Source organism: Cryptomeria japonica, chromosome 3, assembly GCF_030272615.1.
Source record: "Cryptomeria japonica chromosome 3, Sugi_1.0, whole genome shotgun sequence".
Taxonomy (NCBI): domain Eukaryota; kingdom Viridiplantae; phylum Streptophyta; class Pinopsida; order Cupressales; family Cupressaceae; genus Cryptomeria; species Cryptomeria japonica.
Window position 1 is genome coordinate 18,801,430 of NC_081407.1, and position 6,983 is coordinate 18,808,412.

Genomic DNA, 6,983 nt, shown 5'->3' on the forward strand with positions numbered 1-6,983 from the left:
CTTCAAAACTTCAAAACTGTAACAACTCAACAAGCTCCCTCTGAGAGTATAAACCATTTTTCATTCCTCTCTCTCCCCCCCTTTGACATCAATGGCAAAGGTAGGTATCAGCCAAAATTTAGGTACAAGGGTATACTCAATAACTTAAATTTTTTTTAAAATGTCTGCAAAAATGGTCTTCGGGGATTGCAGGTGATCATCCCAACCTTTCTTAAGGTTCTCCAAAATGTTTATAAGAGAACTAAACAAATAGGCATTCATCTCTGTTCCTTTACGATATGATGGAACACTCTTATTTAGAGCATTCATATCATTCTGTTGACTACTAAGCAAAGTATCCAACCAGGGAGTGATTAAGTTCCTTAGTTCTCCCACTCTACCAACTACTTTGTCTTTTTCTTGATTTGGGCTCTTGATTTTTTCAAGTAGAGCCATCCCCTAAACTTCATAATTACTAGAAAAAATTGACTGTGGGCCATAAAATTGAGATATATCGGCTAAGTGCCCTTCACATTCCCTGATCTTCTTATCAATCTCAATTGTGAACTTCGACAAAATAAGACATGACTTGTAGATTTTACCTCCTTCGTTTAGAGCCTCTTGAATGGCCTTCATACCAGAGATCAAACTAGCCCTATCACCTTCAACCATTTTCAAAATTGTCCTCAACCGCATAGCATTGAATTGGCTAAGAACCTTTCCTTCAACAACTTTAAAATAAAGAGTAACACAAATTTATTGTAGTGTGCGAAGTAAGAAGCAAACCTATTCACATTGTGAGATTTTCTAGTGTAGATTAGATTAAATAGATGTTGAAGATTGAGTTGTGAAGGTTCACACAATATATATTTTGTATTTCTCATTATATTTGATGTTGATGCCTCATAAGTGGAGTTGGTGCTAAGTTCTTAAACTAGGGGATTAGTGTCTCCTATAGGTTTGTGCTTGCAAATATGATTGGGGATTGATGTCTCCATATTGATTTATAGTTATTGTGGGTTTATGCATATAAAATATTATAAATTCTTTATTATATCTATGAGGCTGGATTTGGGTATTAGATCCAAGCAATTAATGCCATTGTGGTTTTTTCCCTCCTGGGTTTCCATGTATATTTAGTGTTCTCATGAGTTGATGCGTGATTTTTTTTATCATTTATAGAGATGTTTAGTGTTATAAAATGTATCCCTCTACAATCACACTCATTTTGGGTTCAATTTGGTGGTTGTCCCTCATGCCCCTCATTCATGCATGATTGTGCTTAGCTCGTGGCCATTTTCAAAAGCTTATCACAATCCTCTACTACTAACCCTATTTTTAGCTTAAAGTATCAGGAGTATCGTTCCTAGCACCATAAACCTCCTATAATATGGCATCTAGCACCATGTCTAGCGATTTTGGCCCTAAATTTGAAAGTTGAGATTGTAAGAAGTGGGAAATTGCTCCCTATTGTCAGCCTTCTTCATAGATTAAACCTAAAAAGGTGTAATTTATGTACAAATGACTCCCTCCCTCATTTGAACATCCATCTTTCAAGTTATCAATTCCTATCACTCCAATTAAGCACTCAATCAAGCATCTTTAAGGTAATTGAGGAGAAGTCTAAAATCAAGCATTCAAGTTTAACAATAATGATCAAGTTATACATTCCTCCATGATGAAGGCAAGCATTAAAACCTATCAAACAATATCAATATTTGTGTGAGGCTTCGAGGAAAGAAGTTATAATATATAGGATCTATAAAGCGGAAAATCGAACCCTAAGTGTTCTCCCCCACTCCAAGGAGAAAGGGGGTCACTAGGGTTGACGGTTTTCACTTAGGAGGGACTTTACATTCAAAAGAGGGGATGAAACCCACAAGATCCAATCCCACACAATGCAAGACTAGATTTTAAATGAGTTTCAAGGGTTGAGACATCAAGGATACCCTCTTTTGTAAATTATGTAGATAGAAAGATTGAACTAGGAATGCATGTAAAGTAAGAAAGATTCGCTTATAAACAGAGATAGGGATACGGGATGAAGCTACGGACCTGGAATTAGCAGTAAAATGTCGAGATGATGCTGTTCTGCAAATTCAAGTGAAAGTTGACAGGACGATGGCGCCCGGCGTGCACACGGTCCTCCTAAAAATCCGTGAAACGAAGGGGGATCTGTTCGTCTCTGCACAAGGATTCCAAATCTTCAATTACAGCCGCGTACCTGCAACCTACACACAGAAAAGAGAGGATGATTAGGGGGTTAGGGATTAGGGGTTTGCCTTTAGGTCAAACCCCAGTTTTGGAATTAACCAAGAAATGAGAATGCTGTAAATGTAAATGTTTGTAATGTAAACAAGTACTGATACCTTTTTGTAAGAATGTTTGTATTCTTACATGCGAAGGTGTAATGAATGTTGTATTTTGTATGTTGTAGGTGATCTCCTCTTCAATGGTTGAATCCTTGTCTTGAATGCAACACTTAGCCTTGAATGGAGACTTAGAATGCTCAATTGCTTGAAGGAATGCTTGAATGCTTGAATGTTTGAATGTTTGAATATCGCTTCCGCCTCTTGCTTGCATATATTTTCCTCTTTTTTCTTGCCTCCTCAAATGGGAGGGTAAATGTAGTTTATATACTTGTCAATTAGGGTTGATAGACTGATTTTTTCGACCTTAGGCCGACTTGGAAACATTATTTCCTGAATTGCAAACTACCCGATGCCCAAAAGAGACCGGGCCCAAAATAGGGCCAGGGACCAGGGCGCTGGGCGCCATGGTCCTGAGGGACTAGGGCGCTGGGCACCATGGTCCCACCTCCCGGGACAGCAGGGTGCAAGGAAGGATCAGGCCAAGGTGCAAAAAGATGTAGTTTTTGGTGTCGTAAACAGGTTTCGGGGTCTCCATTCAGGTTCAACGTTGCGCCGCCATCGTGAAGACCCAAATGCAGTCAAAATTGCAAGTGTCACAATTTTAGGACACTACATTTAGCCCCCACTTTAGTAGGAGTATAAGCGTATGCCCATACTTCCGGTAAAGTACAAGGGAACAACATTGAAAAACTTTCACTACGTCAAGAAGGCAAGATACACCAAGCCCCCAGTGGACTAAGGATCTTATGACTTCAATTGACAAAGTAAAAGGGAAGATCATGAGGGAGAACCATGACTGTCAGTAGTAAGGTTCCCTCACTATGAGTCATGCAAGAAATATATCAAAAATTTTCAAGGCAAAGCTAAATTTGTCAAGAAATTTTCAAGTATCTTGAAGAGATATGAACGGGGTGTATGCCCCCCTACGTTAAAGCGATCGCACATGCCTCATCGGGGGTGATTGCTTTAAGGTAGTGATACATATAGGAAATGAGAAGGGAAAGGAGCACGTTATCACAAGGATTTAGCCCCAAAGTGTGAGATAAGCCCAAGGATAATAGACACAAAACACAAAGCACAAGGTGACTTCGCTTTCCTTGGGGTTAGTATGGTGTATGATAATTCATGTATATCATATGTCTGTATGCATAATTGTTCTTCATTCCCCAATCAAGGAAGGTCACCTAGAAGAAGGGAACACATGTGTCTTTTGAGTCAACATGAGAGAGACCAAAAGAGATCGCAATGCTTTGCATCATCCTCAAGTAGACAACACTAAGGACAAAAAATAGAAGAATGAGAATAACACATAGAAGAAGTAACAAAAGAGTTCAAGAGAGGAGAAGAGAGTCTGCTATGCTAATGAAACTAGTCTAGCACGTCATCTACCCCCCGATCTTGCTGATCAATATTTCGAGAAGGTAGGAAACACGCTAGAGGAGGAACATCCAACACAGCAGATGGAGCTATCACAAGATCCAAACAAGGGCTATGTTCATGTTCCAAGCCACGTTGTTCTTGTCTAGGAGCTAGGATAAGTGCTTTAGAAAAATCGTTAGATAAATGGTTATCGACATCAACATATTCATATTCACTATCAGAATGAAGAGAAGTAACATTTTCATCATGAATAACATTTTCATCTATATCATCATCAAGATTTATAAAAATAGGATCTTTAACTCGCACAGGATCAAGACCATCATTCATCTTATGTTTAGGAGATTTTGGCTCAATTTCCGGTTGAGGAGAAAATGGAATAATACTAGCTGAAGGTGTTGTTGGGGATTGCAAAGTTTGAGAAGCAGCTGCCTGAGCTCTAAGATGACGCTTTCATCGGCGTTCACGTGCAGAACGATTTCGTTTAGTCTTAGTAGGAAGTTGAGAAGATTGAGGAGGAGGAATGTTCTCATCCTTATCACTTGGGTGTTTGGGTTGTGGTCTCTTAGGTTGGATAATAGGAGAAGAGGAAGGTCTCTTCTCTCTATAAGAGGAAGGAGGAGGAACTGCTCCATATAAAGGAAGAATATTTGGTTTAGGAAGGAGACCAAGTCCATCATGACGAGGAGGTATAGGTCTACCTTTAGAAAGTTTATTAGGCATAGACATAGTCACATCCATAGGGATGGGTTGGGAATCTTCTTGAGGAAAGACATTAGTTTTATCTTTCAAAAGAAGAACTTCCTTCTCAAGAACAATAGGAATATCAAGTTTGGGTGTTCTCGGTTCACTTAGAGATAGGATCATATCTTTTTTCCACTTTTGATAAGATTTGAAAAGATGATCACTTCACGGTGGAAGAGATTGGAATTGTTTAGGCCAAAAGTAATCAATAGGAATGCTAGAAGTTATTTCAGCTGGTTTAAAGAGACTATGATTGACAGTAACAATTTCACCATTATGGGGAAATTTCAAACACTTGTGAATAGAAGAAGCAATAGCTCTCATGGAAGATAGCCAAGGATAGCCTAGCTTCACACGAAATTGTTCGGACGATGGAATAATAGGAAAGATCACATCAAGGGATTTGTTATGGACCTCAATAGGTAATGTAATAGAACCAACTGCAGGAGAAGAAAATGCATCAAATAATTTCACAACCACATTTGTTTTGTCATAGATCACTTGATTCAATTGCAAAGTAAAAAGAAATTTTTTAGGAATGATATTAACCATGCAAGAAGGATCAATAAGCACTCCATGACAAGGTGTATTCTTGAATTTTGCAACTATATATAAAGGACCATCAGGTGCCCTGATAGTTTCACTGGAATCAAAGGTGATGGAAGGTTCTTTAGGGATTTTCTGCTGCTCTACAAAGTTAATCACATTCGGAGTCATAGACACAAGATCATCAGGTGAGACAGAGGAATCATTAGTATCAATCGCATTAGAGGTATGAGAAGGTAATGGATCAGTAAAAATATTAAGATGTTGGTTAGGAGGAGCTACAGATGTGTTGCCTTTATCATTCACACCAGAAACGGAGATAGTATTATTATCAATCAAATCTTGAATTTTACCCTTTAAAGCAAAACATTTTTCAGTATCATGCCCAGGTTGACAATGAAATTGACAAAAAGATTTGTTATCAAAATAGGGTGAATTAATCTTTGCAGGATCTATTTGCTTTATAGGAGGGAGAGTAAGCACATTTTGTTCCAATAACTTATTCATAATACTATGCAATGATTCATTCAAAGGAGTAAACTTTCTTTCTTTCTTGAAAAACTTAGAAATAGGAGGCACACCTGATGCTGCATTCACATTGTTGTTGATGATGTTTTCATTGAATTTAATGGACTCTCTATTCAATTTAAACTTCCCAAATGGTTGTTGACTACTATCACCCTTATCAATCGGAGCCATAGGATTTGCTTGTTCCATTTGACTCACAGTCAGTTGATAATTGTGAAGAGTTGCGCACAATTGTTGGAAAGAAGTAAACTCAGAAAATAGAAGTTTTTCTCTAATATCTTTTTGTAAATTAGAAATAAAGATTCTTTGAATATCATTGTCAGGCACTGGAAAAGAAATTTGAGCATAAAAATGCTTATATCTACCAATGAAATCAGTCACTTTTTCTTTAACACCTTGTTTACAATGCATTGAATCAATCAAAGTAACTTTAGGACTGATATTGTTTTGAAATTGTTGAATAAAAGCATTTGCAAGTTGTTGGAAAGAAGTAATAGAATAGGAAGGCAACAAGCAATACCATTGCAAAGCCTTATCTCTTAATGTTCTAGTAAACAGTTTTGCAAGCAACCTTTGGTCATGAGAAAAATCAGTACATATTGTTTGAAAGGTCTTAACATGTGTTAGAGGATCACCTTTACCATTATAAAGCTCCAACTGTGGGATTTCAACATGCTTAGGGGGAATAGCTCGAACAATGTCAAGAGAAAGTGGGCTCGCAACATCAAATGTGGGCACACTAAACTTAGATTGATTCATAGAGGCAATTTGTTGCTGTAAAGAAGAGACAGTTTGTGCAAGATTGTTAATGGTCGCTTCAGTCGAAGAGTTCATATTAGACGTGTTAGATTGTGATGGAGGTATTATGTTATTGAAAGAAGGTATTGATTGAGAGTAAGGTGGCGGGACACTATGATAGTTAGTCATAGGAGATGATTGGAAAGGAGGAACACTACAAGGAGGAACGGAATGGTTAAATGAATTGCCCCCTTGCGCCAGGTTCATTTGTGGAGATGTAATAGGGACACTCATTGAAGGAATGAATGAAGAAGTCAGATTGAATGAGGGAAGAGGGTTAATTGAAGAAGAAGGATTGCCCCCATGACTGGTGATCATAGGTGGAATGTCTTGTATTGAAGTAGTCATTATGTTTGATGTAAAAGTAGGTATACTAGCAATAGAAGTTGTCAAAGGGATAGAATGATTGACTTGAGTAGGAGGTTGTGTATAACCCAAAGTTTCAGCACAACTCTTCATAGGCATCACATTCGAATCCACAATGTGTGCAATACTACGCAAAATATCAATTCCATTCTTATCATTTTGAACCATACGTTTTAGACCCTCAATTAAGGGAAGAGCTTGACTATCGAGGTATTCTTGAGACATCCATTGTCGAAAATTATCAAATTGGTTATCCAATTTCGAAAGTTG